Below are 11,669 nucleotides of genomic sequence, written 5' to 3'. Positions count from 1 at the left end.
ATGGCAGGGCCTGCCTTGCTGAAGCGGGGAACTCCCGGCCCACATTACAGATAAAATTACAAAGACATTGGAGTTAAAATACCCTGAGTCTGTTTTCAGATGCAGCAGATAAGTTTTACAACTGTCACAAAACACACATGACCATCATGAAAATCAGAGGCGTACAAACATACAAGCACGATACACGTATACCATATGCACACACTACATATCACATACACACCATATACAGGTAGATGTACCACTTACACGTAGTTGGATATTGGATTCAACAATAATAATCTTTATTGTAACAAGTAGGCTTACATTAACACTGCAATGAAGTTACTGTGAAAATCCCCGAGTCGTCACACTCCGGCGCCTGTTTGCCTGCACAGAGGGAGAATTCAGAATGTCCAAATTACCTAACAGCATGTCTTTCGGGACTTGTGGGAGGAAACCGGAGCACCCGGAGGAAACCCACGCACACACGGGGAGAACGTGCAGACTCCGCACAGACAGCGACCCAAGCCGGGAATCGAACCTGGGACTCTGGCGCTGTGAAACAACAGTGCTACCCACTGTACTAGATTGGTTGCAACAATTACTTTTATTCAAGCATAGAGGACATTCTCCAAACCTAAGACAGCACTTTCTGCAATATCGGATAATGTTTTTGTAAATGGGTATTTTCTCAGAAAGCAACAGGCATTCCTGATGTCTCACTCGCTCTTAGTTTCTCTCAAAGGGAGGGTGTGAGAGACAGTGATATGTACAGATCTGCGTTCCAATAGGAGTGTTCCCAGTCTCTCCATATTCCTGAACCAGGTTACATTCCCCGCTTCAACCAATGTTTTCTTTCAATTCCAAATAATGCTTGAGAAGCGAATCAGCCAGTCCCTGCTGTTAGTACCCATAAATGTGTTGCGACTTCGTGCAGCTATTGCTGAATCAGGTTCACAGAAGGCGGGGCAGGGATTTGGCAAGTGCAGTCGTCCCGAGAACTGAATTGATAATCCTATTCATGAATAAAACAATGCATGAAATGGAACTCTTAAGTATTATTACATTAAATATTGTAACAATTAGAAGTAATGCAGTGTTCTTTTATGTTTAGTGAAGTGAAGCTTCACGTTTCAGCATACAAAAATAATCATTTGCACTACAGTGCATAAAGTTGACAATATATGTTACTTTGCGCTACAGATCTGGCACTTAATTTCTCGAAAACAAGCCACATTCTACAATTATTACTTAAGCCCCCTGTAATTTAAGTGATTTGCACCTAAACACTGCAATCCATCAATAAGCCAATCACTGTTATACAAGGATAAATTAAGCAATTGGCTTTGTATGAAGAAACAGTCTGCCTAATCATAACATGCAGCAAGAAAGCACTTATATTTATTGAGTACATTTCACGTCCTTCAGATACTTCAAAGTGCTCTGCAATCAATTAATCATTTTTGAAGTGCAGTCAACAATGCGGGAGAATGTCAACAAATTTGGAAACAGTGCAGTGTCACAAACAGAAAATGGATGAATGGTCAAATAATTGTCTGGAAACCTGTCTGTGCAGTGTGCATTTTTCAGGCATGAACCGGCCTCCTTTTAACAGCACTCCAATAGTTAAATCAGCAACGTAAAATCTGTTTTTCAGAGCCAGTTCTGCTGGTCACCAAAAATTCATCAATGGCTTCATTGAGCTGTTAAAAACCAAGTTACCAAAAAGGCTTGAATTTTTACAGTGCCTTGAATGTAGGTGCTTCACAAGAGCATTATAAAACAAATATGACAGTGAGCCACATAAAGACATACAATAAAATAAAATAATAATCTTTTACTGTCACAAGTATGAAGCTACTGTGAAAAGCCCCTAGTCGTCACATTCTGCCACGTGTTCGGGTAAGCTGGTACGGGAGTTGAACCCGCGCTGCTGGTCTTGTTCTGCATCACAAACCAGCTGTTTAGCCCACTGAGCTAAACCAGCCCTTAGATAAGATGGCCGAAAGCTTGCTCAATGTGGTAGGATTTAGGCGTGCCGTGAAAAAGGAAATCGAGGTTTCAGGTGAGAATTCTAGGCAACTGAATTTATGGCCACTAATGGTGAAGTGCTTAAAATCAGCGCTGCTCAAGAGGTGTGAGCGGTTTAGGTATTCCGGATCCGAAGGGACTATCTTACAAGCCTATATCAGGCTAAGCCACCAAAAGAGGAAAACTTGGGCGGGATTCTCCCCTACCTGGCGGGGCGGGGGGTTCCGGCGTAATGGAATGGTGGGAACCACTCCGGCGTCGGGCCGCCCCAAAGGTGCGGACGTCTCCGCATCTTTAGGGGCCAAGCCCTCACCTTGAGGGGCTAGGCCCGCGCCGGATTGGTTTGCGCTCCACCGGCTGGCGGGAAAGGCCTTTGGCGCCACGTCAGCTGGGGCCGAAAGGTCTATGCCGTGCGACGCAGTTGGCGCATGCACTGGAGCGTCATCGGCTGCTGACGTCATCCCCGCGCATGAGCAGGGGAGGAGGTCACTTCCGCCTCTGCCATAGTGAAGACCATGGCGAAGGCATAAGAAAAAGAGTGCCCCCACGGCACAGGCCTGCCCGCGGATCGGTGGGCCCCGATCACGGGCCAGGCCACCGTGGGGGCACCCCCCGGGGCCAGATCGCCCCGCGCCCCCCAGGACCCCGGAGCCTGCCTGCGCCGCCTTGTCCCGCCGTTCAAAAGGTGGTTTAATCCACGCTGGCGGGACAGGCATTCCAGCAGCGGGACTTCGGCCCATCGCGGGATGGAGAATCGGCGGGGGTGGGCCCGCCGGCCAGCGCTGTGCGATTCCCGCCCCCGCCGAATGTCTGGTGGCGGAGACTTCGGGACACGGCGGGGGCGGGATTCACGCCAATCCCCGCCGATTCTCCGACCCGGCGTGGGGTCGGAGAATCCCGCCCCTGGTTTCTCTGTTAAGACTCCGAATAGTTCTCACGAGCGGAGGTTACTTTTCTACGTCCCAAACAGTTAAACAGGATTTCAGTTACTTCCTAATGAGCGATGTTCAGATACGTCACTCATGACTAAACCCCCTACCTCTGTCGGTTGTGGATCCTTGTCATTTAAGATTTCCTAAATGGGTGTCCAGGATCTAATTGGGAGTAAGACTGCACAGTTTAATTTCTAATAATATTTTATTGTAAGATACTCTCAATTAATACATACAGAATTGCAGAGTTAAAAATGAATTGATTAACAGTCCTTTGTTATCTTTTTAAAGTATAACTTCTGTAAGAGAAGGATACATCTAAACAAGGAAAATCCTAAAGTATCTCATGTCAATTTCTGATACATTTCCCAAAAGTTTAATAGAATATACTTACAAAAACCACGATGGTCTTTGTTTGATGAAGCAGAGTGAGGAACAGAACTTTGACTGCACCCTTAGCAGGAGAGAGAGCTAATACCGATTCTGTGAATCTGCCTGTCTTTTATACATATTTCTTCCTCTTTAGTGTATGGCCTTCCCTATGTCTTATCTCCCTCACTGGGCAAGTTCGAGGCGAGAGTGGGGCAGGCAGGGGAGAGTGGTTTCAGAAAATGGTTTTCAGTAGACTAAAGAAACTGGAGGTTACTTTGCATTTTAGGGTGATCCTGAAATACTGAAAAGTGTTTGCAGACTACAGCATTACTTGACACCAGTACTTAAACATTGATGCTCAGTGGCAGCAATGTGTACCACGTACAAGATGCACTTCAGCAACTTGCCAAGTCTCCTTTGACAGCACATTGCAAACCCATGGCTTCTAAACTCTGAAAGGTCAAGGACCTTTGAAGCATACAAGATGATCAGAGGATTGGATAGGGTGGACTGTGAGAGACTTTTTCCTCGGATGGTGATGTCTAGCACGAGGGGACATACCTTTAAATTGAGGGGAGATAGATATAGGACAGATGTCAGAGGTAGGTTCTTTACTCAGAGAGTAGTAAGGGTGTGGCATGCCCTGCCTGCAACAGTCGTGGACTCGCCAACACTAAGGACATTCAAATGGTCATTGGATAGACATATGGACGATAAGGGAATAGTGTAGATGGGCTTTAGAGTGGTTTCACAGGTCGGCTCAACATCGAGGGCCGAAGGGCCTGTACTGCGCTGTAATGTTCTATGTTCTATGACAGTAGATGCAGGGGAACACCACCATCTGCAGGTTGCTCTCCAAATCACACGCCATGCTGACTTGGAAATATTTTGTCGTTCCTTCACTGTCATTGAATCACAATCCTCTAATTCACTTCCTGGCAGCACTCTGGGTGTACCTGCATCAGATGGAGGGTAGTCGTTGAAGAAGGTAACTCATCTTCTCAACAGCAATCAGGGATGGGTAGCAAATGCTGGCCTCGAAGGGTCAAGGAATGACTCATTTAGGAGACAGTGATCATCATATCGTAATGTTTAGGATGATGATAGAAAAGAATATTAGGCAATCCAGAGTAAAAGTAATTAACTGTAGGAGAGCTGACTTCAATGGGGTAAGAACAGAGCTGGGCCGGTTAGGCTGGAATGAGAAGTTTGTGGGAAAAACTGTAGCTGAACAATGGGCTTCCTTCAAAACAGAAACGGTCCGGACACAGTCAAGGGATATTTCCTTAAAAGTGAAAGGTAGAACAAACAAATCCAGAGCTCCCTGGATGAAAAAGGAGATAGAAATTAAGATAAGGGATGAAAAGTGTGCTTGTGACAGGCATCAAGTGGGAAATACAACTTGAGACCCAAGAGAAATACGGAAGGTTCAGAGGGGAGGTGAAAAAGCTCTTTCGAGAAGCAAAGAGGGATTATGAGAAAAGACAGGCAGCCAACATTAAAGGGAGATCCCAAAGTCTTCCATAGGCGTATGAATAGTAAAAGGGTGGTAAAAGGAGGAGTAGGGATGATTATGGACCTAAAAGGGATTTTACAGAAGGGCACCGGGGGGGGGGGGGCATGGCTGAGGTATTAAATTAATGCTTTGCATCCGTCTTTACCATGGAGGAAAATGCACCCAGGGCGTGGTGACAGGCGAGGAAACTCTGTCCCTAGAAGGGTTTGAAATTGAAAAGGAGCATGTGTTGAATAGACTGTCGGCACTGGAAATTGACAAGGCACCGGGACCAGATGAGATGCATCCAAAGATATTGAAGGAAGTGAGAAAGGAAATTGCAGGGGCGCCGGCCATAATCTTCCAGTCTTCTCTAGACTCGGTGAGGTGCCAGAGGACTGGAAACTTGCAAATGTTGCGCCCTTGTTCAAAAAAGGTTGCCAGGATATCCTCAGCAGATACAGGCCAGTCAGCTTAACATCAGTGGTGGGCAAGCGTCGAGAGACAATTATTCGGGATAGAATTAGTAATCCCATGGAAAAATGTGTGTTGATTAGGAACAGCCAGCATGGATTTCTCTAGGAGAAATCATGTTCACCTAACTTGCTGGAATTTTTTGAGAAGGTGGCTCACGGAAAAAAAGGCACAGTGGCAACATGGATGCAAAATTGACTGAATAATGGGAAACAGAGAGTCGTGGTCAATGGATACTTTTCGGACTGGAGGAAGGTTTGTAGGTTTGTAATGGTGTTCCCAGGGGTCAGTATTGGGACCCTTACTTTTCCTGATATATATTAGTGATTTAGATCTTGTATGCATGGGACAATTTTAAAGTTTGCAGATGATACAAAACTTGAAAGTTTAATTTAATACCTTTAAACTGTGAAGAGGATGGTACAGAATTTCAAAAGGACTTAGACAAGTTGGTTGAGAGGGCAGATAGGTGGCAGATGAAATTCAATGGGGAGAAGTGTGAGGTGATGCATTTTGGTCGGAAGAACATGGAGAGACAATATAAAATAAGAGGTAAAGTTCTAATAGGGGTACAGAAGCAGAGGAACCTGGGTGTATATGTGTATAGATCATTGAAGGTGGTAGGGCAGGTGAACAGGGCAGTTAATATTGCATAATGTAATTTTCACTTTATTAATAGGGGTATAGCACATAAGGGCTAGGACACTAGTGAGAGCTCAGCTGGAGTATTGTGCACAGTCTGGGCTTCACACTATTGGAAGGAAGAGAACGCATTGAGGAGAATGCAGAAGACGTTTATAGGAATGGTTGCAGTTCTGGGAACTTCAGCTGTGAGGATAGATGGTAGAGTTTGGGACTATTCATGTTGGAGAGAAGAAGGTTAAGAGGTGATTTGATCGAGAAGTTCAAAATCCACGAGGGGGCTGGACAGAGTAGACAGGGAGAAACTGTTCCCGCTCGTAAAAGGATCGAGAATGAGAGGGTGTGGATTTAAAGTGATTTGCAAACATGTGGGGTGGGATTCTCCGACCCCCCGCGGGGCTGGAGAATCGCCGGGGGGGGGGGGGGGGGGGGCGGCGTGAATCCTGCCCCGCCGCCCCGACGCCGGCTGCTGAATTCTCTGGTGCCGGTTTTTTGCCGGGTCGGGAATCGTGCAGCGCCCGTCGGGGGCTGTTGGCAGTGCCACCCCCCCCAGCAATTCTCCGCTCCGCGATGGGCCGAGTGGCCGCCCGTTTTCGGCTAGTGCCATCGGCGTAAATTACACAAGGTTTGTACCGGCAGGACCTGGCTCTACGGGCGGCCTGTAGAGTCCTCGGGGGGACGCAGGGGGATCTGGCACCGGGAGGGGCCCTCACGGTGGCCTGGCCCGCGATCGGGGCCACCGATCTGCGGGCGGGCCTGTGCCATGGGGGCACTCTTTCCCTCCGCGCAGGCCGCTGTAAAGCTCCGCCATGGCCGGCGCGGAGAAGAAACCCACTGCGCATGTGCAAGAATCACACCAGCGGTTCTGGGAACACGCTGGTGCTCCTGCGCATGCGCCAACTCGCGCCAGCCAGCGGAGGCCCTTCGGCACCGGGTGGCGCGGCGCCAACCCCTCCAGCGCCAGCCTAGCCCCGAAGGTGCGGAGGATTCCACACCTTCCGGGCGGCCCGACGCCGGAGTGGTCCACGTCACTCTTTGGCGCTGGTACGGCCCTCCCGCCGGATATCGGAGAATCCCGCCCGTGATGTGAGAAAAAAAAATTTCACACGAGTGGTTCAGGTTTGAGGTGCTCTGCCAGAATTGTGGTGGCGGCAGGTTCAATCGACGTGTTGAAGAGGGCATTAGATGATTCTTTAAAAAATATATATTTTTATTCTAGTTTTTTCATTTTTACAAATAGCGCAACAAACTCTCCAAACTGGTACAGCACAGTATAAATGCTTCTGCAAACATAAATACAGAAAGGAACAGGAGAGCAGCAAGTTGGGTTTTACACTTAGTGCCTCCAACCATATAATAGGAATAAGTGGATAAGTTAGAGAATAGGGGAGAAGAGAATAGGGCCATGTAAACATGGTAATATGATGCACACCTTCATGTACAGCGAATTCAAAATGGTGCTACATTAGTTATGGAAAACCTTGTACATCGGGACATAGGAATGAGGGGCTTAAGTAGACACTTCAGCCCTTTGAGCTTGCTCCACCATTCAATCAAATCATGGCTGATCTCTTCCTGGTCTCAAATCCACCTCCCCACCTGTTGCCCATATCCATTTAACCTGTTTTTTAAATCAAAAATATATCCATCTCATTCTTCAAACCATTTAATGACTCAGGTTCCACTGCAATGTGGGGCAGCGAGTTCCACAAATTGACCACCCTCTGCGAGAAGTAGTTCCTCCTCGTCTCAGTTCTAAATCTACTGCCTCTCAACCTATATCTGTGACCTCTCGTTCTAGATTGCCCACAAGGGGGAACATTTGGTGTACATTTACTTTATCAATCCCTTTTAATATTTTAGACACCTCGATCAGATCTCCTCTCATCCTTCTAAACTCCAGCGAGTATAAGCCCAAACTGCTTAATCTCTCCTCATACGTCAACCCTTTCATCCCCAGAATCAATCTGGTGAACCTCGTCTGAACTGCCTCCAATGCCACCACATCCTTCCTCAAATATGGAGACCAAAACTGGACATAATACTCCAGATGTGGTCTCACCAACACTCTATACAATTGCAACAACCCTTTTCCACTTTTATACTCCAGTCCTTTTGCAATAAAATAACATTCCATTTGCCTTTTTAATTACACGCTAAGCAAGTCAGGCATAGCGGAACCTATAAATATGAGATTTCAGAAGGATGTGGAGGCTTTAGAGAGGGTGCAGAAGAGATTTACCAGAATGTTGCCTGGTATGGAGGGCATAAGCTATGAGGAGCGATTGAATAAACTCGGTTTGTTCTCACTGGAACGAAGGAGGTTGAGGGGCGACCTGATAGAGGTATACAAAATTATGAGGGGCATAGACAGAGTGGATAGTCAGAGGCTTTTCCCCAGGGTAGAGGGGTCAATTACTAGGGGGCATAGGTTTAAGGTGAGAGGGGCAAAGTTTAGAGTAGATGTACGAGGCAAGTTTTTTACGCAGAGGGTAGTGGGTGCCTGGAACTCACTACCGGAGGAGGTAGTGGAGGCAGGGACGATAGGGACATTTAAGGGGCATCTTGACAAATATATGAATAGGATGGGAATAGAAGGATACGGACCCAGGAAGTGTAGAAGATTGTAGTTTAGTCGGGCAGTATGGTCGGCACGGGCTTGGAGGGCCGAAGGGCCTGTTCCTGTGCTGTACATTTCTTTGTTCTTTGTTCTTTGTTCTTTGAGATTGGAGTCCCATACTTTTTGTAATGCATCCGATTTAGAATGGAGAATGCAAGTCAGGAACTCCACTGGGATACATTCCATAATAATTTTATGCCAATTTTGAATTGAAGGATTCGTATTGCTGATCCACGAGCAAAGGGGTTTCTTCCGTGTCACAGCGTTTAGGATATCATGCAGCCTTTTTTCATTAAAGTCAATGTTTCTCTTATCTGGGAGTGTGCCTCAGGGGTCGGTGCTGGGACCACAACTTTTCACACTCTACATAAATGATCTGGAAGAAGGAACGGAAGACAATGTTGCTAAGTTTGCAGATGATACAAAGATCTGTGGAGGGACAGGTAGTATTGAGGAAGCAAGGGGCTGCAGAAGGATTTGGACAGGCTAGGAGAGTGGGCAATGAAGCGCCAACTGAAATACAATGTGGAAAAGTGTGAGGTTATGCACTTTGGAAGGTGGAATTTAGGCATAGACTATTTTCTAAATGGGGAAATGTTTAGGAAATCAGAAGCACAAAGGGACTTGGGAGTCCTTGTTCATGATAGGGGCTGTTTAGCACAGGGCTAAATCGCTGGCTTTGAAAGCAGACCAAGGCAGGCCAGCAGCACGGTTCAATTCCTGTACCAGCCTCCCCGAACAGGTGCCAGAATGTGGCAACTAGGGGCTTTTCACAGTAACTTCATTTGAAGCCTACTTGTGACAATAAGCGATTTTCATGATTCTCTTAAGGCGAATGTGCAGGTTCAGTCAGCAGTTAAGAAGGCAAAAGCAATGTTAGCATTCATGTCAAGAGGGCTAGAATACAAGACCAGGGATGTACTTCTGAGGCTGTATAAGCTTCTGGTCAGACCCCATTTGGAGTATTGTGAGCAATTTTGGGCCCCGTATCTAAGAATGATCCCTGGAATGAAGAAGTTGTTGTATGAGGAACGGTTGAGGGCTCTGGGTCTGTACTCGTTGGAGTTTAGAAGGATGAGGGGGGAACTTATTGAAACTTACAGGATACTGCGAGGCCTGGATAGAGTGGACGTGGAGAGGATGTTTCCATTTGTGGGAAAAACTAGAAGCAGAGGACACCATCTCAGACTAAAGGGACGATCCTTTCATCAGAGATGAGGAGGAATTTCTTCAGCCAGAGGGTGGTGAATCTGTGGAACTCTTTGCCGTAGAAGGCTATGGAGGCCAAATCATTGAGTGTCTTTGAGGCAGAGATAGATAGGTTCTTGATCAATAAGGGGATCAGGGGTTATGGGGAGAAGGCAGGAGAATGGAGATGAGAAAATATCAGCCATGATTCAATGGCGGAGCAGACTCGATGGGCCGAGTGGCCTAATTCTGCTTCTATGTCTTATGGTCTTGTGGCCTTATGAGGGAGCCCCAGGATTAGGAATAGAGGATCAACTTCTAAGGCAATACCAAATATCCTCTAAAACTCTTTAAATACACCAGACCGGTTAGACTGAATCTTGACGCAGGAACACACAGTGTATGTAGTCACCCTTGACTACCTTGCGGATGATGAGAATATAGCAGGATCAAACCTGTGTCTCAAAACCGGGTGTGACATGCAGATGGTGTAACATTTTGACCTGAGTCTCCTTCGTTCTATTCCAGAGTGAAATTTTATTTGCATATTCCCATAGATTCCGCCAGGTCTCCTAATCAGTATTGACTGCAAGCTCTTTGTCCAAGACTGCAATGTCTCTAATCCACTCACACAGGCTCTAAACACAAAGTGTCATAAAACTTGCTAATTAACCGCTTAGGTTCTGCACAAATCAGGGGCGGGATTCTCTCATCCCGCAGCAGAGTGTCCACGCCATCGTAAACGCCGTCGCGTTTTCCGACGGAGTGAACGGCCCGCCCCCGGGACTAACTCTGGACCCTAGAGGGGGCCAGCACGGCGCTGGAGCGGTTCACGCGGCTCCAGCTGCTGATCCCAGCGCTAACTGGCTGCCGCAGGATTCACACATGCGCAGTGGCACCAGCGCCAACGTGCGCATGCGCAGTGGCCTCCTTCAACGCGCCGGCCCCGACGCAACATGGCGCAGGACTACAGGGACCGGCGCGTAGGAAATGAGTCCCCCAGCCAGAGAGGCCGGCCCGCCAATCGGTGGGCCCCAATCACGGGCCAGGCCACATCGGAGGCCCTCCCCCCGGGGTCGGACCCCCCCCCCCCCCACAGGCCTCCCCCTGACCCTTCCACGCTGAGTTCCCGCCGGCTGAGAGTAGGCGTCGGCGGGACTCAGCGTTTCCACGACGGCCGCTCAGCCCACCTCAGCCCGAGATTCGGCCGGCCGGCCGCTTAGAGCGGCCGGCGACTGGCGCTGCGCCAACCACACCGGCGCCAATTGCGTGCCGGCGTCGGGGTGGCGTGGCCCGGTCGTGGGGATTCTCCAGCCCGGTCCAGGGCTGAGAGAATCCCGCCCCAGGATTTTTTTTCCACGAGAGGAGACTGGAGCATCAAGATACATCATAGTCTTATTCAAAATAAAGTCACTCACTTGAGGATGTCTTAAATAAGAGTGCCTTGGGATATAAATTGTTGGCATAGCTGCTCAAATGATGACATGGAAGCACCACTGAACATGTTTTCCAGCCTTCGTATGCCTCTATCTCTCTGTATATCGAATCAACGCCCCATATGACCTGGTGGGAAATCCAGGCTGCCCTGAATGGGGGAAAAGAGTAGAAGTTAATTTTGATCTCCCTTCCAGCTGGTGAACCACCCTCCATGCTCTAGCACTATTAATAATTATAGGATTCTCACACTTGCAGAGCCAACCTTGAACAGGGCTGGTTTAGCTCAGTGGGCTAGACAGCCGGTTTGTGCCGCAGAACAAGGCCAGCAGCGCGGGTTCAATTCCCGTACCGGCTGAGAATTCTGAATTCTCCCTCTGTGTACCCGAGCAGGCGCCGGAATGTGGCGACCAGGGGCCTTTCACAGTAACTTCATTGCAGTGTTAATGTAAGCCTACTTGTGACAATTCAAGATTATTATTATTATTAAATCCCTGTT

The 11,669-nt window shown here is 47.9% G+C and overlaps 1 long non-coding RNA gene across 1 annotated transcript; it reads right to left on the bottom strand.

Moving 5' to 3' along the window:
• Nucleotides 1-1,557: 1,557 nt before the first annotated feature.
• On the bottom strand, nt 1,558-11,281 carry LOC140384940 (uncharacterized). Its single transcript, XR_011933234.1, has 3 exons — nt 11,155-11,281; nt 3,053-3,107; nt 1,558-1,685 (listed from the first exon to the last, which is right to left on the bottom strand). It is a non-coding gene; the product is annotated as an uncharacterized lncRNA (long non-coding RNA).
• Between the last annotated feature and the right edge of the window lie 388 nt (nt 11,282-11,669).

The sequence above is a fragment of the Scyliorhinus torazame genome, chromosome 10 (genome assembly GCF_047496885.1).
Source record: "Scyliorhinus torazame isolate Kashiwa2021f chromosome 10, sScyTor2.1, whole genome shotgun sequence".
Taxonomy (NCBI): Eukaryota; Metazoa; Chordata; class Chondrichthyes; order Carcharhiniformes; family Scyliorhinidae; genus Scyliorhinus; species Scyliorhinus torazame.
Note: the sequence above shows the minus strand (reverse complement) of the source record. Positions and strands in the feature narration are given on the sequence as shown.